The 27,962-nt window shown below is 37.7% G+C and overlaps 1 long non-coding RNA gene across 2 annotated transcripts in view; it reads right to left on the bottom strand.

Moving 5' to 3' along the window:
- Positions 1–27,962, bottom strand: part of LOC105485512 (uncharacterized) — a 175,769-nt gene that overhangs the window by 86,654 nt on the left and 61,153 nt on the right. Inside the window, exon 3 of one of the 2 annotated variants that reach the window (XR_989612.2) lies at positions 11,331–11,485. The exons of the other annotated variant lie outside the window; for it this stretch is intronic. This is a non-coding gene — a long non-coding RNA (uncharacterized lncRNA). Of the gene's footprint in view, positions 1–11,330; positions 11,486–27,962 lie in introns of those variants that run through there. 2 annotated transcript variants of the gene reach the window in all.

The following is a 27,962-nucleotide window of genomic DNA, read 5'->3' as shown; positions in this document are numbered from 1 at the left end:
TCCGCTGTGTGTGGAGACGCTTTGTACAGCGTCTTCAACACGGATGTCTACCATTCTTTTATCTCTTCTGAGTACTTGCTCACAAATGAATTTGAACGTTGAAGAAATTATTATAAGATTGCAAATAAATGCTTAACAAACATTAACTCAAGTTCTATGCTTAGGTCAGAAGATAATTTTTTAAGAGTCTTGTTCTAAGATTCCTATAACCTCAACCACTTAAAAAATAAACTCTTTAACTTATTGATTCTTCTTAAAACTCATTATGAGATTGTTTGGAATGTTCTCTACCTTCACTTCTTGTCCTACAGATCTTTTCTTGTCTGTTCTTTCACTTGTAGTCTCCAGAATGCTGATTTCATGGTAAACAATATTTACTCAGCTGCATCATAGAACACATTCAGTTCCTCTTTGCTTTAACTCAAACTAGGCTTTTCCCAAGAGCCCACTTTATTTGATTTTTTTTTTTTTTTTTTAAAGAAAGCTGTGTATTTTCCAATGAAATCCATTAAAAGGTAGTGAGGGTAGGGGACGGATGTAAGTTCTTTGGGCTTTCAATGATCATTTCTTGCTTGCTTACAAAATTTCTTCTTTTCATGTACTCTGAATACACTACTTTATACTTGAGCATGGCAACATATTCTTTAAAGGCTTTAAAAATTATTTCTGAACCTCTGAGATATTAAATAATCTGTAGGACTAGCCCACCCAGTTTCTAATTTTGTTAGTGCTCACCCTCCTCAATTCAGGTGACATTCACCTGCTGCTATGGTTTGGATGTTTGTTCTCTCCACACCGCATGTTGAAATTTGATCCCCAGTGCTGGAAGTAGGGCCTGTTGGGAGGTGTTTGGGTCCTGAGGGCAGATCCCTCATGAATAGATTAATGTGAGTGAGTTCTTGCTCTGTAAGTTCCCACTACAGCTGGTTGTTAATAAGAGCCTGACACCTCTCCCCAATTCTCTTACTTCTCTCCCCATGTGAGCTCTACGCAAGTGGGGTCTCCTTCACCTTCTATCATGAATGGAAACAGCCTGAGGCCCTTACCAGATTCAAAAGCCTAATTTTGAACTTTCCAGCCTTCATAGTTGTGAAACAAAGCAATCTTTTTTCTTGATAAGCTACCCAGCCCCATATATCTTTATGGCAAGAAAAAATGGACTAAGACACGTGTACTTTGTGTGAAAAATCTGATCCATAAACTGTACCATTCATATTACCATAGGACCTGCATTAATACCATGTGGTCAGTAAACAATGCCTCATCAATATTGTCATGTTTCTTTATCATCAGGGCTCTGATGGTTACTGGCCCCTTGACTAAAAAATGTTTGAATGGAAAACAAATCTTGAGAGTGAAAAGAAACCTCTAGAGAGATTTAGAGACAATTCTCCTAGAGCCATTTATTTACATTCAAAATGAAACCTACCCAAGAACCTTACCTCCTTTCCTCAGAGAGGATGCCTTTTACATTCCAGAATAAAGATTACCCTCAAGTGAGGTAAACATGCTAGCTGCCGTCCATAGATTCCATGGTTCATAATTACAGAGATGATCTCCTCTGGTACAAACCATGTATACGAGGCCCTGTCTGATCCTCACTCTGTTGCTGCTTGAGGAACTCGGGCATGAGGTATCAGAGCTAAGATTGTCACATGAGTAAATAATTGGAATTTTTCTAATCCAGAAAACTTGTATTTTCTGTCAGGGTAAATAAATAAATATTGATATTAAGACAGTATGCATTTCTTCAAGTCTTATCATTTTCAACTCTCAATTACTTTCCACTTACTCGTTTTGTCATACCTATTCTAAAAATCTATTCAGGTCAAATATCTTTGTCCCATGAACACTTCTGGAAAAGACCTCAAGAATGTGCTTATTGCTGCCACTGAGAAACTATGGCCTGCAACCTCAAGTGGATACTTCGCACCATTTTGTGGTCATTCCAAAAGTCTCTAGGCTGAGCTTTCTCCAAAGTTCCTAACAATTGTTGTTCTAAACATTTACTCCATGTTATGGACTGAACACTTGCTTTCCCCGGAAGTGTATGCGTTGAAGCCCTAATCCCCAATATGATAATATCAGAAGTGGACACTTTGAGTGGTAATTCAGTTTAGACGAAGCCATGACATGGGCGCCCCCAAGGATCAGTGTCCTTATAAGAAGAGTAAGAGATCAGAGCTCTTTCTGTATCTCTGCCATGTAAGGACACAGTAAAAAGGCAGCCATTGGCAAGTCAGGAAGATAGTTCTCACAGTAACCAAATTAACACCTTGATCTTGCACTCCCACCCTCCAGAACTGTGAGATATAAATTTCTTTTGTTTCAGCCTCCCAGGCTATGATCTTCTGTTATAGCAGACTGAGCTGACTAAGACACCCTGTTCCACCAGATCCTCCATGTCTCAAAACACATGACTTCGTTTTCGAATTTTCAGGTAAAAGAGAGATACTCAAAGAGAAAAATGTTTCCTGCCTTCCGTATCTATAAATGTATCTTTTATTTGTATGCACCTCAAAAGGTGAGACTCATCTTTTGATGATTCATCCTTCAAGTTCCACATCCAATTCATTTTAATGCTATGTTGACTGTACCCTCTAAATATATCAGAAATACTTTTTTTTCCATTTGAAGCATCTTGGTTACTGCTCTTGACTTAATGAAGCCCCACATTACGGTTGGATAGCATTAGTGAAATACACACTTTAAAATAAAATTAGATTAGACCAGGTGCAGTGGCTCATGCCTGTAATTCTAGCACTTTGGGAGGCTGAGGCAGGAGGGCTTCTTGAACCTAGGAGTTTGAGCTAGCCTGGGCCACAGAGCAAGACCATTTCTCTACAAAATATTTAAAAAATTAGTCAGGTACGGTGGTGTGTGCCTGTAGTCCCAGCTACTTAGGAGGCTGAAGTGGGAGGATCACTTTAGCTAAGGAAGTTGAGGCTTTAGTGAGTCATGTTCATGCCACTGCACTCCATCCAGGGTGACAGAGTGGGATCCTGTATCTCAAAAATAAATAATAAAAATAAAATTGAGTTAATTCTGATGCTCAACAGAATGGAGTAAAATTAAAAATTGCTTTAAATATATACACACATATATATTTTCCTTGACAGCAATTACTTTGCAATAGAATAACAGATGTTTAATTTCCTCTGAATAAATATTATATTTATCTGTCCTAAATATATCATTAATTCTAAGTGGAGGTAATCAAGCTATTTATTTGTTCTTTTAAACTCTTAATTATTTTATGTTGAACCTGAAAACTTATTTATGTTTTGAGGTTCTAGAAATTTTTATGCCAATTACTTTATGAAAATAGCTACTGTTATACCCTGTTCCTGATTCACTTACCAGAATTTGCTTACTATTTAGTAGTGCATTTGCCAGTTGGTAAAAACTTTAAATACTTTGCAGACTGATACAAAATCTAAAACTGGGATAGTTCACGTTTATCCTATAAAACATTAATATAGCAATTAGTTTTAGAATCCAGGAAAAGAATATAAAAATTTACAGTATTCTTTCTAGACAACTGTTTTTACAAATGCTGAATTCATTTCAGTGTTTTAAATTCAACAACAACAAAAGAATAATATTAACCACCCCATGTTCTATGTGTTGTAGAGTACAAAACTTCCTATTCTGAAACAGGAGTATGTGCATCCAATAAATGATAATTAGAGATACATAAAAGATCTTTCTATTCTTTGCATTCTCTTGATAGTTATGACACATCTGAGCTGAACTTGAAAGTAAGGTCAGGAAACATGAATGCATGTCTAAAAAAGTCAAAGAAGATACCTGGATGTTTAAGAGTGAAAGGAAGAAGAAAATAGTTTTAGAGAGAAGGGATACGAGGAGCGAAAAAGAAAAAAAAGATACATGATTGGGACTCTATGTGGGGAAAAATTAAAAACAAAACAAAATATATATATATATATATATATATATATATATATATATATATATATATATATATATTTCCAGTGTTGGAATACCTACAAAGATGTTTAAGTGGTTATTTCTGATTTTTCTTTTAAAGCTGTTTTATTCTTGTATTCTAAGCTCATTTCATTGATGTAAGACCCAAACAAGATCTATTACAAACACAAGTGCTTTGTGTGATTGTGTGTGTGTGTGTGTGTGTGTGTGTTTTGGAAATTTAGGAAATGGAATAAATTCCATGTATAGACAAAATAGAAATGAGAGGCAGTGTTAAGTGGGATAATACAAAGCAGAATATCAAAAATTTAGGCAACATGAGAATTTATATCTCTAATAAAGAGTGTTGTAAACTTTTTCAGATTTAGCCTACCTTTCAGGGATCTGAAGGGCAAAGATAACCCTGTTGACATCAGAGTTATATGTCAATATAAAGTACACACTTTCATCTGTAAATATTTGCTCATTTAAAAATCATAATAATTCACTCAGCAAATGTCTACCGAACATTTGCTGTGTGCTAAAGCCTGTGAATGAAAAGCTAACGAAAACAATACCTTATCTTCAACATCTCGACAGGGAAGAAGCATGTAGAAAGAGTGACAGTTGCTACAGGTGCTGAATTATAGACATGCATAAGGGTCAGAGGAGCTCTGAAAATTTCTAACTTGGACAAAATCAGTTTTCATTAAGATATTAGGTAATGAAGTTAGTAATGAAGAATTAGCAGGGAGTTTGCTGTAACTGGAGTAAGGTGCACATTTGACACAGAGGCTGGAGATAACGGTAAGCAATGCTGCCCGGCTGAAATGTAACACAAGCCACACAGGTTTTCTAGAAGCCACATTTTGTACGTATGTAACAAACCTGCACGTTGTGCACATGCACTCTAGAACTTAAAGTATAATAAAAAAATAAAAATAAAAAAGTAAAAAATAATAGTAAATTAATTTTGAAAATATATTTTATTCCCAAAATATTATCATTTCAACAGAGTCAATACCCAAATTATTAATGAAACAAATCGTACTTTTTTTGAATTCAGTCTTTGAAACCTGATTGTAGTTTCTATTTACAGCACATCTTGATTCTGCCTAGCCATATTTCAGTGCCCTTTAGACATGGTGTTAGTGATTGCCTCATTGGACAGTTCTGTTAATAGCACATGACATAGTTCCTTAATTAAGGTAATATAGAGGCCCATTTTAACAGAAAAAAGCATCACATACAGGTAGCAAAACTTCTCATGTACCCTATAAACGTGTACAAGTTTTAAAATAAATAAATAAAAGAAAAATATTCTCAGGAGTTCCCACTTGGACAAATTATTTTTATTTCTGATTAATTTTATGTACACTATTAAATATGTGCAAGCATAAACCTAGTTGAACATTTCTCAAGCTTACAGCTCTTATATGGTTCTAGGATCCACACAAGTGCACATTTGTATAAAAACACTTACATGCCTATAATCAACATAAATGTGATATGATGAATATGTTTTGCTTAAACTTAACCAGTGCTTGAAGCATGCATAAAAACTTGGCTTCTCTGAGCATGTTCTTTTTAGCTCGACATCTGTCACACTGATTTAAACTACTACATGGCTTCTAGTAAACCATGTAGTGATATTATTTGTTCTTTCTAGGCAAGAATGGATTTTTTTTCTATATGGAGTCACCACTTTTCTTTTATTGGTTAATCTGCAAGTTATAATAGTTCAATAAGGCATCAGTGTGATTTTTAACAAACTCAAGCAATGAACTTCTTTGTCAGTTGGTTTTTGGCTGTATGAGCAATCATTCAGAAGATCTAGATATGTTAAATCTTGTAGATTATATCAAAATGAAAACGGAATATTTGTAAAATATGATAGAGAAACCTTGAACTCCCTGTGATTTATTTTGCAGATGCCCCTGCTGGGAAATTCTGCTGTAAACCGCGCTAGACTCTTTCTGTGATATCTGAGTGGTAACAAGGAATCATTTAAAGTCCTTGGAGGTTTACAACAACATCTTTTAGTTTTAAGAAGAGAAGTGCCTGTGAATGTAGATAGAGGTTGTACATGTATGTAAGAAACACAATTCCAAACTCATGATATGTTTGGTTGAGGACTACAACATAATTTAAACATCCAATTAGGCGTTAGCTTCTTCACTGTGGGAGAGTAGCTCTGTTAAAATACTGTTACTCAAGCCACATTTTTACATCCTTTTTGGGGGAATTGCCTTTAAAATGGCTTAGAGTTGTGAGAGCAAGTAAATTCCATTGTTTGTAATCTCTAAACTTTTACTACCAAATTATCTTCACAAAACGAAAGACCTTCACTACCGAGCGTGATCAGTGTGAAATTTGAACGAGTCCGCGGTCATCCTGGGGTACTATTGTGAGAAAACAATATTCACTTGAATATATATGACTGGGAGAACTTGTTTTCCATGTTAAACACAGTTTTTGTTTTGTTTTGTTTTTGTTTTTTGGTTTCTTGAGGTGGAGTTTCGTTCTTGCGGCCCAGGCTGGAGTGCAGTGACCCGATCTCGGCTCGCTGCAACCTCCGCCTCCCAGGTTCAAGCGATTCTCCCGCCTCAGCCTCCCGAGTAGCTGGGATGACTGACACGCGCCACCACGCCCTGCGAATTTTGTAGTTTTAGTAGAGACGGGGTTTCTCCATGTTGGTCAGGCTGGTCTCAAACTCCCGACCTCAGGTGATCCGCCCATCTCAGCCTCCCAAAGTGTTGGGATTACAGGCGTGAGCCACCGCGCCCGGCTAAACACAGTTTTTTAGCCAAGATTTGAGTAGCTCTTTTTTCAAATTTCTGATTCTTGCTGAGTACTTAAAAAATTGGTCATCAACTCTACCTTCAGTACAATTAATAAATGTATTACATTTGATTATATATAGTTTATTTGCTTGTGAAAAAAGAGGTCTAGAAAACGATTCAGTACCAGCTCCTAGATAGACTTCTCGTGGTAAATTTTGATATATTCTTTGTCTGCACATATATGTGAGCTTAAATCTGACTTGATGCACATCCACTCAGAAATGATATATTAACTTTCTTTTACTTTAAGAAAGTTATTCAGAAACTGTTATATGTGTTACTGAAAACAAGAATTCCCTGACACCACTTGCACGTCGTGCGACAAGGGTATGACTCCTCTGTTAGGCCACTGTGTGCGCTCAAACCCCTTACGGGACCGGGACCAGGACCAGGAGCACACAGATGGGCAGGCGCACGAGCCAAGGGTTTGGGGTTTATATGGGTACAGGATAAAGGGGCGTGGCGGGACAAAAGGCAACTTCGGGGCATGAAAAGAGGAATGCCTGTTCTCATTTAGGCATTTTAGGCCTGGGTTTCCAGGCTTGAGGGTGGGGCCTCTGCAAGGGAAGTGCCCTCTTCTACCCAGTATTTCCCTGTTTCCTGTCCATATCCTTATTAAATAACATATTGACAAATTCACAGTCTCTGTGATAAAATGCTAAGTATTACAAAAATTAGGACTCCCTAAATATGATATTGATGACACATTCTGCTCTAAAATAATTTTCTCATCCATCTATTTCTTGAATTTTATATGGAATACAAAATACTCAATGTACCAAACAAATCAATAGTATATCTATGTATGTTCAATAGACTTTTAAGTCCATGGTATATCAATTTCTTTTTATGAAAGTAAAAACGTTCCGGGTTCAAATGATTTGAGGAAATTGTGAATTAAATTCTGTTAAATAGATTAATACTGAATATCTTTATTCTCATATTATAATAATTTGTTTTGTGTCTTTTGGATAGGAGTCTATATCCTGAAGAGCTTTACAATGTTTTCACCAAGCTTACCACTTTATTTTTCTACAGGATCACATACCAAGACCACTAAAAAAAAAAAAAAAGATAATTCCTATTTTTTTAACTTGAAATATTACTATCTGATGCTAATATGGATATTTACTGCATAGGTAGGGGATTTTCTCAATGTTCATATAAAGAGTTTTTATGCTCATACCAAGGACCAACATAAAATTAAATAACACGTTTGTAATACATCTAGTTTTACGTCATTGTATAAATTAATGTTATAACTATCATTAAATGACCTAAAGATAAATATTAGATCCTCAGCAGAACACGAAGTCCTAATGATAAAATAAGTCTGCTTATCATTGATTGAGCAAATTAATGCTTTGGAATTTAAACTATTGATATTAATAAGAAAATAGAATATTTTAATAACTAAGATTATTTTATTACATATTCAGGTATCTGTGATTGGGTTTATATTTTTCTTCAGATTGGTTGTCTAAAAAAATAGTGAATTACTTGCTTTGTATGCCCTTTAATGACTTGAAAAAATTTGTCTCAGGTCTGATAGAACTGGATCAATTCATCCATTAATTCAAGAAATATTTAATAAAAATCTACTATTGCCAAGTGTGTCCTAAATGCTGAAGCATAGAATGGGAAATAAAATCAAGTCATTATATTATGACGTGGGTTTTTTTTTTTTTGCATACTATAGTCAATAAAGAAGTAAGCCAGTAACTCTAATATTTCTGATACTGATAAGTGCTTTGGAAAAGGAGAAGGCAGAAAAGAGGACAAGGCAGTAGCAGGGTAGGGGGAAGGGTTACGATGTTAAGTAGGATTGCTGGGGAAGTTGTCAATTAGAAGGTAGAATTTGAGCAAAGTGCTGGAATAGATAAGAAAACAAGCATTTATGTGTCTCTGTAGTGAAAGAATATTTCAGACAGAAAATAAGAAAGGACAAAGTCACACAGGAGGAAATTTGTCTAGTGTTCTCAATAAGCAGCAGGTATGAACTGAGTAAGGGGAAGAGTAGTTGGGGAAGAGGCCAGAAAACTAATAAAAAGGAAAATAGATCATGTAGGGCCCTGTAGGGTATTGGGAAAAAAAAAGAAAAAAAAAAACTTGGCTTTTACTGTAAACGAGATGGGAAGTCATTGGAGGGTTTTGGGCAGAGAAATAACGTTATCTGACTTATATAAGAAAACAGTTTGAACATTGCTGGGAATAGGCAGTAGGGGAGAAAAGAGGACTAGAAAGATAAGTTGGAATCCATTTCAGTAATCCAGATAAGCAGTAACAATGGTGGGAACCAGGGTGTTCATGGTAGAGTTAATGTAAATGGTCAGTTTCTGAGCATGTTTGAAAATAGAGACAATAGTATTTTCTGACAGAACTGGCTGTGGGGTATAGCAAAAAGACTTTAGCTTAATCACTTAGAAAGATCTGGTTTCCATTTAGACAAAATAAAAACACGCACCAAAAACAAAGACTGGAGAAGGTGGAAGGACCATGAGAGATGACTATGAGACTTCTGAATGGAAATATTGAATTGATAACTGGAACTCAATATGGAGTTCAGAAGAGTAGTCTGAAGTAGTGATTCATGTATGCGAGTTGCCAGCATGGAGCAGGTCTTAAGGAAATGAGATTGAATAAAATTACCAAGCGAGTGAAGACAGAGAATTAAAGAGGAGAAAGGATTAATCCATAAGCCCTCCAATGGCAAGATGAGAGAATAAAGAAGTGCTCAAGAAGAAAACAAAATAGCCAGGGAGATAGGAGAAAACTAAAAGAGTGATCTGGAAGCAAAGACAAGAGTACGTGAAGATAGGCCAAGTCATAGGAGAACTGAGAACTGGTCATTGGTAGCTGACTTTCCTAAGAATAATCATAAATGAAGTGGTACAGGCAACAGGCAGAACACGATGAATTCCAGAGAAAATGGAAGAAAGAAAATTAGAGAACCAATAAAGGGAATTAAACGTTGAAAGTTTTTGCTGTAAAAATAGAGCAGGGGAATGGAATATTGTCAAAAAGACATATGGAGCCAAGAAGTTTGTATTTTAATTTAATTTTTTTTTAAATAGGGAGAATTACAGATAATTGATATGTTGTTGGAGGTAATTCAGTAGAGATTAATAAATAACTATGTATCAGAATGAGAAAAGAATTACTGAAGTTATGCTTTTTTTGTGGATTAAAAAGAACAGGGTGAAACGCATATGGGAAGGATTGATCTCAGAACATAATTCACGCATAATAATAGGGAAGGAGCATGGAACAGGTAGATTGGCTGCCGCTGGTGGAAATTCTTTCCTGATTGCTCTTTTCCTGCTCAGTGAAATAGGAAAGAAGGTTATCAGCTGGGAGTGATACTGGGAGACAGAGCTAGAAGTCTGGAGAGAAAAAGGAAAAAAAATAGCTTTCCAAGAGCATGGGGTATTCGTTGGATTTAGGAAAATGTAGTTTGATTGTTTAGCACCACTGAAAGGCACACTGGAAGTTTAGTGATTATGAATTTAAAGTGAGCCCAGCACCATGGTTGGCTGTTTTTCTCCAAGCATGTTCAGCTATATTGATACAGACATAGAATAAGCAGGGAGTTGTATTTAACTAGAGGTGGAGTTTTGCTAAATTAGTATGATGAGTAATAACAGGAGTAGAGAGTGAAAGGTCAGTGATCAATTTCCCACATGTATAACTTATCCACCTAGCACTGCTCATTCTAACATCATTATTCTTTAAATAATATTAGTAGTGAAATTCAACACTATAAAGCTGTATAAGGTAGAATAAACAAATTCACATTAAAACCCATTCTAATTCCAGGTTTCAGAGGTAGCCACTATAAATAGTTTTGTGTCTATCCTTCTAGACATTTTCTATGAATACATAAATAGGTAGTTTTTTTAAGCCAAATATTGCTTCACACTATTCATATGGTTCTGGTACTTACTTTTTTTCACTCAGCAATAAATCACAGGCAGACTTCCATGCTGGTACTTAAAGATCTATCTCATTCTACAGTGACATAATATGCTATTGTTTTTGTGAGGCATAATTTATTTAAATAATCACTTTTTGATTTAGGTTATTTCCAGTTTTTGCTATTATGCGTAATGCAAAAGTGAACATCCTTATTCACAGAAGTTTATTTGTCATTGTATTATTTCTCTAGTGCAGATTACTTGAGGAAGGATTGCTTAGTCAAAGAGTATGTACTATTTCAGTTTTAACTAAATGAGTAGCCGAAAAGCATAACAATTTATTCTCTTCCACATTCTCATCAACACTAGATATTAAAAAAATAATTAATTTAAGTAATAATGATTGTTCTAAAGAGTTTGAGCACCACTTTTTGTTTTACATTTTTCAAACTATGAAATATTTTAAATATACAAAAAATGATATAAATTACATGTAGGTATTGATAAGCTTGAAAGGATTTTAATAGTTGACCATTGCTGTTTCAGGTCTCTAGTTTGTTTGTTTGTTTGTTTGTTTTTTAATTTATGTCCTTTGAAAAATAGAATTTCTATATGCAGCTTAATTCTCACCCCATATTTTCTCCCTTCTTTTCTCCACTTCAGGTAAACATTATCCTGAAGAATTTTTTTTCTGTTTAACATATTATATTTCTTACGGTTATCTTTTTGTCTTCATTCTCCACTAGTATGTAAGCAACATTATGGCAGTGATTGCTGTTCTCTTTGAATCCTCAGTCCCTAGGATGAAAATGGCATATTTTAGGTACTCAATAAATAAATGTCAAAGAATAATGAATGATTTAATAGGGTTATGTATTCACACTCATGCTTTACTTTTACCACAAACAAATGTATCTGTAACAATATTTCATATATTCTACAAAAAAATTATAAATGTAATCATACTGTATGCTTACTTTTGTAATTTTTTTGACTTAACATTAGGTTTTTGAAACCTAGTCATGTTAATACTTTTTGATATAGTTCATTCATATGAAAGTTTTGGTACTATTACAATACTTATTCTCATTAGAATGGTTTATTCATTTCCATACTAAGGAGTAATTCTATTTAGGTTGTTTCTTATTTTTCACTTATAAATGAGATAGTCAAAAAACAATTGCCAGGCCACAGAGTAATTATACTAGTATTGCTCATTCTTCTTTAAAGTTTTTGTATCAATTTATATCCTTCCAGAATTTGAGTGTGTCTACATCTTCACCAACTCTTTTTATACAAATTGTGCCAAACTAGTGAGACTGAATTGCACATAATTATTATTGTTTTATTACACATTTGCTTAATTCACTGTCAGATTGAGGATCTTTCAAATTTTATTGGTCATTTGGATACACTGGTTTTTTTAGGGGCCTGATCATATTTCTTTTTTCCCCACATCATTTTCTCTTCCTTACTAATTGAAAATATATCACATATAGTAAATATATGTATATACATGTGTGTGTATGTGTTTGTGTGTATTGGATACTATTCCTCTACCCAGAAATAGTCTTTCTTGGTGATAGCACTTTTGAGGCAAAATGATCATTTTTCAGAATTTTCTCTTTTCCTTTATAAAGCTATTTATTTTTTCTTACCCAAAGACATAAATGTCCTGTTTTATTTTCATCTAAAAAGTTTTATATGCTTGCAATAAACCTTTATTATTGATAAATATGCATCTCCCATAATTTTTATAAACAAAGTGAAGAGCTATCTGGAGAAGATGAAGATCTGAAGGTATCTTCACCTGTCCTAGAATGTTCCCTGATCAGTTCATCCTTTGTTATCTGGCCTGTAATGCTCACAAGATTCTACACAAAGCACTCACATATTTCTGTATTACTTACTTATTGATGTGGTAACAGAATACCACAAATTTTAGGGTTTTAAAGAATATACATTGATTGTCTTAAAACTCCAAAAAAAAAAAAATAGAAGTCCTAAATCAGTTTCCCCATCTGAAGCCAAAGTAATGGCAGACTGGTTTCTCTTGGAAGCTCTGGTAGGAGAATCCATTTCCTTGCTTTCTTTTAGCTTTTTGTGGCTACCTGTATTTTTTGGCTTGTAACCTCCGCTTCCTTCGCCAAAACACATTTCGGTTGCTACTTTCATCATCATATCACTTTCTCTTTTATAGTAATAAAGCCCTTTGCTTCCCTCTTATAAGGATACTTCTGTACATTTAATATACACTTGATGATCCAGATAATCTTCCCATCTCGAAATGTGTGATTTAATCACTTCTGCAAATTCTTTCTTCCATAAAAGGTATAATTCATAGATTCCAGAAATTACAGTGCAAATATCTTTAGCACCATTATTTAGCCTACTTCAATTACTTTTATAAAATATTTTTCTTTAATCAAGAAGAAACGTTGACTATCATAAAATAGAAAGAGATGTCCTTCTCTAATGAGTTGATGGTACTCTTTGTCTCTTAAATATTTTGAATGTAAAATCAAGTATTCCTCAAATAATTTTGACTTAGTGATGATTTGCTAATATTTTATTTGTTTAAATTATAGTCGTACAAAACTTTTACACTTGTATTTTTATGTGAAACTCACCTACAATTTTTCTTAAAATGTCCTTATCTAGTTTTCATATCAAAGCAAGAATTAGTTGGGTATATTTCCTTTTGCTTTCTAATGTCTAAGTTTGAATAAGACAAATATCTTTTTCTAAAAGACTTTGAGATACTTCTTTGAAAAATGGCTGGATTTAGATATTTTTGAAATGTTTATTGTAGAAGGAATGAAGAATTGTAACTAATGACTCGGGTTTCTTAATGGCACAGGGCTGCTGAGATTTTCCTATAGCTTTTTAAGTAAGTTATGCATAATTATATTTTGTCCAAAAATCATTGACTTATGCTCTTTCCAACATTATTTGTACTTGCTTTTTGCAAGCCCTATCTTATTTATATTTAGAAACGATTTGGTTCTAGGCCAATATTATTTCTGGACCATTCCCACCATGGCTTTCTATGTATTCTTTATTTGCATTACATAGGCATTGATGTGTAGAGATTTCATGGTTGAGTTCTGAATATTTTTAACGTACATTTTAAGGTAAGTTCCCATAGAATGATTTAGCATTATCACTATTATTGTTATTGATTCCTTAACTTTTCTGGAGTCAGATAATTAGGTCTGTTTGATTACTCTTTACCACTTATTAAGATGTGGGTTTTGGTGGTCAATTTTTATTACTTTCTAACTGGCATACTTGATTTAGCAAAGAATAAACTTAGAATCTCTAAAATTAAGTCAAAAATACAAGGATCTTATAACGATGTTAAAGTAAATTTTCTTCTATCTTACATGTTACTTCTGACCAGTGTTTTAATTCCATCTTCTTTTTATAATCTAAATATTTGTTGTTATAATATTCCTGCTTTATTCAGTCAGTTATGGATTCATTTTTAACTAAATGCTTAACAGTTTATATAATTAATCTTTTTCTCCTGTCCCATTCTGTTATTCAGATAAAGGCCATCACAAGGTTTGGAACATCAGCAGATTTCCAACTGATAAATGGAATTATTTCAGTATTCTAACAGCTGATACAATTTTTCTGGTATATACCTGTTGAATAGCAGGCGAGGATCCAGAAACAGTAACTATTATGCTGTTATCATTTGAAACTCCATTTCAACCTCAGTTTTTAGTGGGTTTCTCAGAGTATAGACATCTAGATTTGTATGTTTTTTCACTTAGTAAATTGAAGATTTTTTTTTTTTTTTTGTCAAATAAGTGGTCTTTTTCTCCAGTGGTTTCAACAGCATTTTGTATGTTTTATTATTATGTAGTTTCACTGTGGTGTGACAAAGAATACATGATGTAATAAGAAATGTGTGTGCCATTGTGTTATCTTCATATTTGGCCTCTTTTTCATACTTTCCTTCAGAAATTAAGTGTTTTGTTAGATTATCTCGTTTTAGCCCCAATGTCTTTATGTCTTTTCACTATTCTGTGGTATTTTCCATCTTTTTCTGTTGCACTCTAGCTAATTAGAGCAATGACCCAGTTACCCAATTCTTTTTGGACTATTTACAATTTACATATTACAAACATAAATTTAATTTTGTTAAATTGTGCTACCCATATATTTTTATTTGTAATTGTTCTATTTGTGTCTTTCTCAAAGCTTCCTGGTAGTTTTTCTTCCTCTTAATCATTGAAGTATGTTTTTTATGACTGTAATAATACTAAATATACTTATTATGTTCTATTTCAGATTATGATAATGTTACATAGAGTATATTACCATGTTACTGATGTTATTCATATTTAAAAGCACCTTTTTTCTTATTAGCATGGGTTTTTTTGTTTTGGAAGTGTGAGCAGAATGTTCTAGAGAAAATTTTTGTCATTGTTGTGTGGCTTTTTGTTTTTTTCTGAGGGTCCATGGCTTGGATAATCACTTAAGAGTGGTTTTGCATGTTTTTTCCCATTATTTCCAAATATATCACCTGTTGTATTAGTCAAGTTACCCTGAGAAACAGAACCAATAGGACATGTATATATAGATAAATTTATTTTAAGGAATTGACTAATATGATTGTGGAGGCTGGAAAGTACATAATCTGCAGGGTTGGCTAGCAGGCTCCAGCACAGGCCAGGGCATAAGAGTTGCAGTTCAAGTCTAAAGCAGTCTCTAGGAAGAATTCCCTCTTCTTTGAGGCAGATTGGCCTTTTTTCTTAAGGCTTTCAGCTAATTAGGTGAGACCTATCTACATTATGGAGGGCAACTGACTTTACTCAAAGTCCACTATTTTACATATTAATTCCATTTAAAAAATACCTTTATGGACACATTGTGAAGTTTGACCAAATATCTTGGTTTCATGACTTAGCCAAGATGACTCATAAAATTAACTATAACACCTGCTAGAACAAAATTTTACACTGATTTCTTAACTTGAGAATTTCTAGACCTTGAAAGTGATTTTAAAGTTTTATGCCCTGTCTGTGGGTGTCACTGGCAGAGCTACATGTCAAATTCTCAACGAAAGGATACAAGGTTCTTTGGTATTTCCCTGCCTCTGTGGGTACTGTTGTTGTTGTTTTTGCTTTTTCTCATCAAGCCATCTACTTACTTGTAAGCTCTTCAAGGGTTGGTCACATTTCTACTTCCCATCCTTTACAGATTTATGGCCCGTTCATCTACCTGGATAAAGTCAAAACTAATCCTTTAGCTTCCCTAGGGCAATATATGCTTCCCTGGGTAATGAGAGTATCAGCTTACATTCTTACGATTCTACTTTTCTGTTTCCTTTCTCTTTCTTACTTCCTCCCCCTCCTCTTATTCGTCTTTATGAATTAAGTTATGATTCTAAAATACTTTTATCTCTAATTTCCAGATGCTTTTAGTGGGCAAAAGTTTTGTCAAATGATTTATATTTAAAAGACAGAGAAACATCTTTTAAACATCTTATTTGTTTTTAAAACATACTTAAGTATATTTTAATAGATTGCTTTCACTTCTTGCTGTCTTTATCTATTAATATTGTGCTCATTTTTTATAGTTTAAAATTTTGATTATTGATTTTAAGAGCATTTGACATATTAAGGACATTAGATGCTTATTGCTCATTTTATTTTCTGTATATTTAATTTAATTTATTGTTTGCCCTTGAAAATTGCATACATTTTGTTAAAGGATTTTTTACAAGTTGTGTGGTCACATTTATCAAATACATTTTTTTCTGTGTAGCTTTTGGGTTCTCTGTCATGGGTATAAAGGATTTCCTCAACTCTAAAACATATATATATAATAACCAAAGTAAAATAATTTTAGTTTATGGTTTTGCATTTAGATTTAAATTTTTAAGCACAAGGGATTTATTTTGGTCTAAGGCGTTTGGTATCCGTGTTTATTTTCTCACAAATAATTAGGTAGTCATCTTCAAACTCATTTTAAGTAATCTATCTTTTTCCCACTCAACACACTAATTTCACAGATGAAGGAGCTCAGCCAGAGTATGACTTACCTACTGTTATAGGTAATTAATAATTAAAATGGGATTTAAACTGAGATCTGTATACAAAATTCAGTTCTCTAACAACTATCCTTTATTTGCCGTTAGCATAGTAAAAATTATATTATCACTCATTAGATTTCTGGTATTACTATACAATATTTTTGGTAAATGATTCAAATTTGTTAAAGGATACAAGTACCGGTACTAGTATAGAATCCTTAAGTGTGCTTTTGTGTGTGTTTGAAAATTAATTCTCTCGATGAAGGATATCATAAAAATTAATAAGAACAAGACCTTCATTAAGCAGCAGCAGAGTAATGGCCACAATAACAAGTGAGTGTAGATTGTAATAAAGCAAATGACATTAAAAAGATGTTGGACATATATACAGAAAATTTAACTGGTGTATGTTCATAACCTGAAGTTTATATATCTCTTAAGAATGTGAGTTTAGAGTAATGGGAGGTAAAAATTCAACTTGTTGAATTATTTGTTGTATACTTGTCATCTGTTGTAATAGAATTAATATACACACTCAATTACAAAAATACATCCTGATGTAAACATAGAGGAATGTGTTGTCTTAAGTGTTCTTTCCATTAATTGGTTATAATATCCCAGAAAATGAATAAAGAAAATATTTATAAGTATAAATGTGAATAACAGAATTTGTGCTCAATAAATGATTATTGCATTGAGGTAAATGAAATCTGTGCATATGGATATGTTCATTATGCTGCCATGTCTTTTTAAATAAATTGATTAGCACATTTTTGGGGTAATGTGTAAGGAAACATAAGATGCTGCTTCTGTTCTTAAATAATTTAGTACTTGTCTGGGAACTTAACATGTTAACACACAGAGATTAATAATGCACATATATGTTATGACTCAAATTTATAGGAAAGAAAGCTATGGACATTTAAAGAAGAAAGGGTTGTGTGATCAAAAAATAATGGGTGAAGATGAGATTTGTATGATTATATTGCCCTTTTAAATAACTTAATATTCCCATTGATGCATGACTCAGTGAAATACATATGATATTTTAAAATTAAACGAAGTAAGGGAGACATATATATCTGAAACAGAAGAGCCAGGAGTTTATGGGCCTCCATTCATGCACATATAGGCACTAATAATAAAAGATTAAATTTAATCTCAGTAGAAAAAGGTGAAAATTAAAACAAGGCAACGTTCAGACAGAATAGAAATGATAAAGCCAGTGAAAGCACACAAAGATAGATGTGTACCCGCCCCCCACCCGCTACACCCTTGTTCTACTCTCTAATCTTTGCACATACCAGAGATTTCGTAAGTTCTGTGAGTACCTGGTTTTCTGCACGTACCAGAGATTTTGTTTTGCACATACCAGAGATTTTGTAAGTTCTGAGGCAAGGTCACAAGACGTGTTTAAGTAAGATAAACTCTTGCTGCCATAAACCTGCTCTCCCGCCTCAAAGTTTGAACCAAAATATCAGAAATGGCGGGAACCAATCATAGTTAGCCAAATCGCCTTGTTCAAACACTAGCCAATCATATACCTGATTTGTATAATAACTCTATGCCCACTTTTCTTAGACTATATAACACTGCTCGGAGCTCAGTGGGGGAGCTCTCCTGCCCGTCTCGTTTCACGAGCGAAGGAGAGTTCCAGGTTCGAACCTGTAATAAAGATCCTTGCTGCTTAGCTTTGACTCTGGACTCTGGTGGTCTTCTTCGGGGAATAAACGGTCTGGGCATAACAAATGGGGGCTCGTCCGGGATTTCCCCCAAGCCCACCAGACCCCCAAGTCAATGGATCTTAATCTGTAGGTAAGCCGGCTTTGTCACTGTCTCTGTCTTTGTCTCTGTCTGTCTCCCTGAAATTTCGCGAAATCCGTAATCTGTAATCTGTATTGGTCTGTTTTATAAGTGCCATGGTCTTGGCAGACGCGCTAAAAGACAGCCACTCGGGACTGGTGGGAGACGTCCCCCAGTGCCCATCTGGGGGCCTCCATCCTTGGTTGCCCCATCTGACTCAGGTCGGAAGTCCAACACGCGCTCGCGAAGGCTCATTGTTTCTCACTGTCTGTCTGTTATTGTTAAATGTTAAGTGTAAGTCCAAAACGAAACATAAAACCTTTTCTTCCCCTTCCAGGACCGGACCTGTCGGATACTCCCCTCTGCTTCACACTCATTTTCGTCCCTCCTTCTCTTTGTAGGAGCAGTCCAAAGATGGGCAACAACCAGAGCACGCCGCTCTCACTCCTTGTTACCAATTTTAAGGATGTGAAGGCTCGGGGGCGTAACTTAAGTGTAAAACTAAAGAAGGGAAGCTAGTTACTTTCTGCCGTTCGGAGTGGCCCTCTTTCGGCGTAGGGTGGCCCTCTGAAGGAACTTTCTGTCTCTCTAAGGTAAAAACTAAGATTTTCCTGCCAGGGCAGTCAGGACATCCTGATCAAATTCCTTATATTCTAGTGTGGCAAAATCTTGTGGAAGACCCACCCCCCTAGATAACTCCATTCATCCTTGAGCCTTGCAAGGTCCTAGTAATGCGACCTACAAGACAAAGGACTCCCTCTGCTCCCTCGGCCCCTGTGCTGCCAGACAGCCAGGACCCCCTAACGTTAGAACCCACACTTCCCCCACCATATCCGCACCTTATCCCGCAGGACCCAGTCCCCCAGGGTGGTGCTTCCGTAGAGGGAAACCGAGAAGCGGAAGCAGCCGAGAGCGAAAGTAACCCGGGGGGGCCAGCCGGCCGAAAGCGAGGCCGCGTACTGCAGGACCAAGCTTCCTGACTCCCTGACTCCACCGTAGCCCTGCCTCTCAGAGAAATAGGATCGCTCGATGATACCGGGCTCTCCCGTCTCATGTATTGGCCTTTTTCCACTAGTGATTTATACAATTGGAAGTCCCAAAATGCTCGGTTCTCCGATAATCCCAAAGATCTAACCTCGTTGTTAGACAGTGTCATGTTTACTCACCAGCCAACCTAGGATGACTGTCAACAGCTCCTCCGAATCCTGTTCACAACGGAGGAGCGGGAAAGAATCCAAGTTGAGGCCAGAAAGCTGGTTCCAGGAGATGACGGCCAGCCAACTGCAAATCCTGACCTCATTAATGCGGCTTTTCCTTTGACCCGGCCCAGATGGGACTACAACAGGGCAGAAGGTAGGGGACGACTGCTCATTTATCGCCAGACTCTAATGGCGGGTCTCCGGGCTGCAGCTCGCAAGCCCACCAATTTGGCTAAAGTATATTCTGTGTTACAAGGTAAGACAGAAAGCCCCGCTGTGTATTTAGAAAGATTAATGAAAACTTTCAGACAGTATACCCCTATGGACCCGGAAGCACCGGAAAATCAGGCTGCGGTAGTAATGTCCTTTGTAAACCAGGCAGCATCAGATATTAGAAAAAAACTCCAGAAATTAAAAGGTTTAAAAGGAAAGCAGATTCAGGACCTCCTTCAGATGGCCCAGCGAGTTTATAATAATAGGGATACTCCAGAAAAAAAACAGTTCAAGGCAACCAAAAAAATGACCAAAGTTTTAGTAACAGCTTTCCCCCAGACAGGGAATGGCCAAAGCAGAAAGCAGACAAAGCAAGGCTCTAGTCAAGAATTAGAAAAGGATCAGTGTACTTATTGCAAGGAACGTGGTCACTGGATTAAAGACTGCCCAAAGAAACGGAGACCAGCTAACCCTACCTCCGTACTTGTTACCCAGGACTCTGACTAGGGAAGACGGGGTTCGGACCCCCTCCCCGAACCCAGGGTAACTTTGCAAGTGGAGGGGTCCCCAGTTCGCTTCTTGGTCAATACTGGGGCGGAACGCTCAGTCCTAACCAAACCAATTGAAAAAATGTCTAAAAAAACATCCTGGGTGCACGGGGCCACAGGCATCAAAAAATACCCCTGGACAACCCAGAGGACTGTAGACTTAGGAACGGGAAAAGTCTCCCATTCCTTCCTAGTCATCCCAGAGAGCCCCTGCCCTCTACTAGAAAGGGACTTGCTGACAAAAATGGGGGCCCAAATCCACTTTGAGCCAGAAGGGCCCAAGATAACTGATTCCCAAAACAGGCCAATATCTATCCTGACTGTCACCTTAGAAGATGAGTACAGACTCCATCAAGAGCAAAAGCCCCCCGATCAGGAAATTGACTCTTGGCTCCAGCGTTTCCCTGAAGCGTGGGCAGAAACTGGGGGCTTGGGGCTAGCTAAACATCGACCTGCCATATTTGTGGAAGTTAAGCCAGGGACGGACCGGTTCGGGTTCGGCAATATCCTATGCCCCTGGAGGCAAAAGAAGAAATTACGCCCCATATCCGCCGACTCCTAGACCAGGGAGTCCTACGGGCTTGCCACTCATCCTGGAATACTCCACTGTTACCTGTTCGGAAACCCAACAGTACGGACTACAGGCCAGTACAGGATTTAAAAAAAGTTAATAAAAGGGTCATGGACATACATCCCACTGTGCCCAATCCATACACCCTTCTGAGTGCTTTACATCCCAAAAAACAGTGGTATACCATTCTTGATCTAAAAGATGCTTTCTTCAGCCTTCCTCTGGCTCCCAAAAGTCAAGGACTCTTTGCATTTCAATGGACGGATCCTGAGAGGGGCATCAACGGTCAGCTAACATGGACCAGGCTGCCACAAGGGTTCAAGAACTCACCAACCCTGTTCGATGAAGCCCTTCATGAAGATCTGGGTGAGTACCGGCGGCAACACCCTGAAATAACTCTTTTGCAATATGTTAATAATCTCTTAATAGCAGCCAGATCACCGGAAACTTGTGTTCAAGGGACTGAGGACCTCTTGAAGACTCTGGGGGAGCTAGGCTACCGAGCCTCAGCAACAAAGGCTCAGATCTGCAAGTCGGAGGTAACTTATCTGAGATACCTATTAAAAGGGGGGCAACGCTGGCTAACCAAAGCCCGAAAGGAAACAGTCCTACGCATCCCTAGACCCCAGTCGACATGGCAAGTGAGAAAATTCCTGAGGTCGGCAGGGTTCTGTAGGTTATGGATACCCGGATTTGCTGAGTTAGCCAAGCCCCTATACCAGGCAACAAAGAAACGGCAGCCCTTCAATTGGACGGAAGAGGCTGAGCTGGCCTTTCAACAAATCAAAACTGCCTTGTTATCAGCCCCCGTGCTGGGGCTCCCTGATGTCTCCAAGCCCTTCCACTTATACGTAAATGAAAGTAAGGGTGTTGCAAAAGCCGTGTTAACACAGTACCTAGGCCCCTGGCAGAGGCCAGTTGCCTATTTGTCAAAAAAATTAGATTCAGTGGCTGCTGGCTGGCCACCCTGCCTGCGGATAATCGCGGCGACCGCCCTAATGGTCCGAGACGCTGATAAACTTATCATAGGGCAAGAGTTACGCGTTATTATAACCCTGCATGCCATTGAAAGCGTCCTCCGGCAGCCGCCGGACCGATGGATGAGTAACGCCCAGCTCACCTACTATCAAGGACTGCTGTTAAACCCCCTCAGAATAACTTTTCTGCCCCCAACCTCTTTAAACCCTGCTTCACTGCTGCCAAATCCAGACTTGGACGCCCCGTTCCATGAGTGCACTGAGATACTGGCTCAGGTGCATTGGGTGCGGGAGGACCTGCAAGATCGTCCGCTCCCCGACACAAAACTCACCTGGTTCACTGATGGCAGCAGCTACGTCCACCAAGGCCAGCGGTATGCAGGAACGGCTGTAACGTCAGAGACTGAGATACTTTTTCAGGATGGACAGAAGTGTTCCCAACTAAAAGAGAAACTGCTCAGGTTGTAACAAAGAAAATTTTGGAAGAAATCCTCCCCAGGTATGGCTTTCCTGTCCAAATAAGGTCAGACAATGGACCAGCCTTCGTTGCTAAGGTAAGTCAGAATTTGGCTTCCATTCTTGGGGCAAATTAAAAATTACATTGTGCTTATAGGCCCCAAAGCTCAGGACAGGTAAAAAGGATAAATCGGACTCTGAAGGAGACCTTAACTAAATTGACCATGGAGACTGGCGCTAATTAGGTAGTACTTCTCCCCTACGCTCTGTTCTGGGCCCGAAATACCCCTTACAGACTGGGCCTCACACCATATGAAATCATGTATGGCAGACCCCCACCCCTAGTCCCCAGTCTAAAAGATGACTTACTCAAACCTAAAACTGAAAATGTCTCTGAGCTCCTGTTCTCCTCACAAGCCTTACAGAAAATTCACCAGGAAATTTGGCCCAGACTACGAGAACTGTACGAGGCAGGACCTCCGCCGACGCCTCATCCGTTCCAGCCGGGAGACTGGGTCCTAGTCAAGCGCCACCGGCAAGAAACTCTTCAACCCAGGTGAAAAGAACCACTGCAAGTACTCCTGACTACTCCCACCACTCTCAAAGTAGAAGGCATCGCTTCGTGGATCCACTACACACACGTCAAACCAGTGGACCCAACATCCGACCTTCTCGAGCCGTCTGGAGCACCGGTTACATGGACTGTAGACAAAGCTAAGAACAATCCCTTAAAGCTAACCCTGCGCCGTCACCCACATAGCCGTAACCATGTCTAGCTTGTCTATGCTTTTATGCCTTATACATCTGACTCTCCTAACTGCTGCGCCGTCTAATCCCTATGTCTGGAGGTTCTGGCTCTATAAGAACAAAACTCACCCTGGGGAAACCCCCCAAGCGGGTAAACTGCTAGCTAGTGCAGACTGCCCCCCCTCCGGGTGCAATACTCCAATTTACCTCAATTTCACTAATTTCCAAATTGCCCAACCGGGGATACCCATAATTTGTTTTAAATATGATCAGACTAAATATAATTGTAAAAATTATTGGTGACACCAGAATGCAGGTTGCCCATACCACTATTGTAAAATGCACTCAGCCAAGGTATAGGACGAATACCCGAGAAAGTCTAACCTCCTCAGGACTCGCTACCCGACAGGGACTCCCAACATATTCACTTGGATAATAACAGATCCAGGGCACTCCCGGTAGACATCGCCCCAACATGGGGCAGTCTACTACGATGCCAGTAGTAGCTGGCCTAGTAGCCACCTGTACTTGTGGCGGAGTCTAGTCCAGATTCGACCCTTAATCCATACACAAATCCACAGACAGGAAACCAAGATATCACAAGACTTGCAGCCCTTCTCCTGGCTAACCCTATTATAAGAAGGGCTAGCATTCGCCAACCTCACCGGTTTAGGCGACCTGTCCTCTTGCTTTATGTGTGCAACCTTAGGAAGACCACCATTAACCACTGTTCCCCTTTCCTCCCCACCCACAAACTATATGCCAGATTCTAATTCATCAACAGTTACAATACCTGATGTAGCCCTGTACCGTGACCCATACCAAGAAAAATACCCCTACTGTTATTCAGCATTTAGTAGCAGCCTCTGCAACCAGACGGCTACATACCCTAATAGCCCCATACGTGCTCCCCCTGGTGTGTTCTTCTGGTGTAATATGACTCTGTTAAAAACTCTGTCCAAAAGCATCTCTGATGGACAGTTGTGCATCCCTGTTACACTAGTTCCCCGACTGACCCTGCTGACCCCGGCAGAGTTCATAGTCTGGGCAGGGACTGCCCCAACTGAAACTGCGCGACATAGACAAGCAGTTTTTCTACCACTAATTGCCGGAATATCCTTAACCACCTCTGTCGTCGCAGCGGGGTTAGCAGAAGGGGCCCTACAACACTCCATGATAAAAAACGACAAGCTGTTACAACAGTTCTCTGTTGCTATGGAAGACTCCGCCTATTCCCTAGCCTCCCTTCAGCGGCAGCTCACCTCCCTAGCACAGGTCACCCTTCAAAACCGCAGAGCCTTAGACTTACTCACGGCTGAGAAAGGAGGTACCTGTATGTTCCTCAAAGAAGAATGCTGTTTCTATATAAATGAGTCAAGGTTAGTTAAAAAAAAAGTCCAACGCCTACACGAACTAAACTTAAAAATAAAAAAGCAACAATTCACTACAGCTGCTAACAATTGGTGGAACTCTTCAATGTTTTCTCTTCTGGCACCCCTTTTAGGCCCCCTAATGTCTTTACTACTTCTATTCACTATAGGCCCCTGTGTGGTAAATAAAATTTTACAATTTGTCAGAGAAAGGTTTAATACCATCCAACTAATGGTCCTCCGTAGCCATCACCAGCCTCTCCTGCACCCAAAAAGTAAGACTATATTATAAGACTCTGGAAATCCAAGATTGGACATCCAGTTACTTATGAGAAGGGGGAAATGAAAGGACACAAAGATAGATGTGTACCCGCCCCCCACCCGCTACACCCTTGTTCTGCTCTCTAATCTTTGCACATACCAGAGATTTCGTAAGTTCTGTGAGTACCTGGTTTTCTGCACGTACCAGAGATTTTGTTTTGCACATACCAGAGATTTTGTAAGTTCTGAGGCAAGGTCACAAGACGTGTTTAAGTAAGATAAACTCTTGCTGCCATAAACCTGCTCTCCCACCTCAAAGTTTGAACCAAAATATCAGAAATGGCGGGAACCAATCATAGTTAGCCAAATCGCCTTGTTCAAACACTAGCCAATCATATACCTGATTTGTATAATAACTCTATGCCCACTTTTCTTAGACTATATAACACTGCTCGGAGCTCAGTGGGGGAGCTCTCCTGCCTGTCTCGTTTCACGAGCGAGGGAGAGTTCCAGGTTCGAACCTGTAATAAAGATCCTTGCTGCTTAGCTTTGACTCTGGACTCTGGTGGTCTTCTTCGGGAAATAAACGGTCTGGGCATAACACCAGAAGCATCCTCAAGACACTTAAAGTGCCTATTACCTGACTATTAAGATACAGGACCCAGTGCAATACCAACTTTATGTAAAGAGAAACCTCTGTTTTTGTTTTTTTGAGAAGAGGGTAAATTAAATTTTATATTTTAATCTTAAAAGCATAAATTTATATGTATACTCTTAATGACTTTATTGTTTAAAAGATTGCAAATAACAAATACAGTTTATAGAGAATTATCTTGCCCAGGTTACCGTTATACTACAATATTCAAAGTAAAAGGATTTAATACTCTGAAACTCAAATGCAAAGACCATTTTTAACATGTCAATAGAATGTATGAACTTCTAATACATTTAGTGACATTTATTAACATACTTTATTTATAACAGAAATTATTATGCTATTATAAAATAGCAAGTATCTATAGCTAAAATAAATAACTGCTTAAAATTGACAACATCAAATTGCATCCATTAAAAAAATTAATGATTAATTCCCATGTATTTATATTGGGCTTCTGGTTGAGGTTCATGTTTCTAATGCCTTTGAACCTTGATATTTAGTTTTTTCAGTAGCACATTAAAGAGGACTTTTGCTTCTTCAAAATAAGACTTGATTCTTATTTTGAATTTTGAATTTATGCTTTTTCTTATTCATAGGTATTTAGTAGGACTACCTGATAATATTAGTGCCAACTGCCAGGATTATCATACAACAATATACAAATATCACATTGTTTTCTAGTCTTGTAAATGTCATATCAGCAGTCAAAGTGTCCATATATTTTACTGAAGCACCTTGTTTCTTTCTACACCACTGCTTCCTAATAACAGGAGATGTAACTATCTGAGACTTTTGAAAGCCATTTAGCACAAAGTATGGCTATGAATTTCAAACTTATTTTTAGTCTGATTTCTTAAAAATGTAGTAAAAGTACCATATTTAAACATTAGATATTGCATCTTCTACCATTTCTTGTTTTTTTCTACATTATTATCATGATGTGTGTGTGTGTATGTATGTGTGTGTGTGTGTGTGTGTGTATATATATATATATATATATATATATATATATATATATATATATGCAGAAAGTCAGGGACCCCGAACGGAGGGACTGGCTGAAGCCGCAGCAAAACAACATAAATTGTGAAGATTTCAGGGACATTTGTTAGTTCCCCAAATTAATACTTTTATAATTTTTTATGCCTGTATTTACTGCAATCTTTGAACATAAATTGTGAAGATTTCATGGACACTTATCACTTCCCCAATCAATACCCTTGTGATTTCCTATGCCTGTCTTTACTTTAATCTCTTAATCCCGTCATCTTCTTTGTAAGCTGAGGAGGATGAATGTCGCCTCAGGACCCTGTGATTGTGTCAACTGCACAAATTGTTTGTAGAGCGTGTGTGTTTCAACAATATGAAATCTGGGCATCTTAAGACAAGAACAGGATAACAGCAATGTTTAGGAAACAAGAGAGGTAACTTTGAACTGGCCGCCGGTGAGCCGGACGGAACAGAGCTCTATTTCTCCTCTTTCAAAAGCAAATAGGAGAAATATCGTTGAATTCTTTTTCTCAGCAAGAACATCCCTGAAAAAGAGAATGCGCCCTTAATGTAGGCTTATAGACAGCCCCTTTAAGGCGTGCCACCTTTTAGAGTAGAAGCGGAAGGGATGAAACAAGCCCCGGTCTCCTGTAGCGCTCCCAGGCTTATTAGGAGGAGGAAAATTCCTGCCTAATAAATTTTGGTCAGACAGGTTACCTGCTCTCAAACCCTGTTTCCTGATAAGATGTTATCAATGACAATGCGTGCCGAAACTTCATTAGCAATTTTAATTTCGCCTCATCCTGTGGTCCTGTGATCTCGCCCTGCCTCCATTTGCTTTGTGATATTTTATTACCTTGTGAAGGATGTGATCTCTGTGATCCACACCCTATTCGTGCACTCCCTCCCCTTTTGAAAATCGCTAATAAAAACTTGCTGGTTTTACGGCTCTGCAAACATCATGGATCCTGCCGACATGTGATGTCTCTCCCGGACGCCCAGCTTTACATTTCTCTCTCTCGTGCCCTTTCCCTGTATTTCTCAAACCAGCTGAGACACTTGGGAAATAGAAAAGAACCCACGTTAAACATCAGGAGTAGGTTCTCCCTATATATACACACACATATGTGTATGTATATGTGTATATATATGTGTTTATATATACACACACAAACATATATGCATATATAAATACACACACAAATATATGTATATACACACACAAACATATATGTATATATATGTTTATGTATATGCGTATAAACACACACACACACATATATTTTTTTCTCCCGTATCTCAGTTGTCTAAAGAGCAGACGAATCATGAGGTCAGGAGATTGAGACCACCCTGGCCAACTTGGTGAAAACCTGTCTCTACTAAAAGTACAAAAATTAGCCAGGGTGGTGGTGGGCGCCTGTAATCCCAGCTAC

The sequence above is a fragment of the Macaca nemestrina genome, chromosome 2 (genome assembly GCF_043159975.1).
Source record: "Macaca nemestrina isolate mMacNem1 chromosome 2, mMacNem.hap1, whole genome shotgun sequence".
In the NCBI taxonomy this organism is placed as follows: Eukaryota; Metazoa; Chordata; class Mammalia; order Primates; family Cercopithecidae; genus Macaca; species Macaca nemestrina.
Note: the sequence above shows the minus strand (reverse complement) of the source record. Positions and strands in the feature narration are given on the sequence as shown.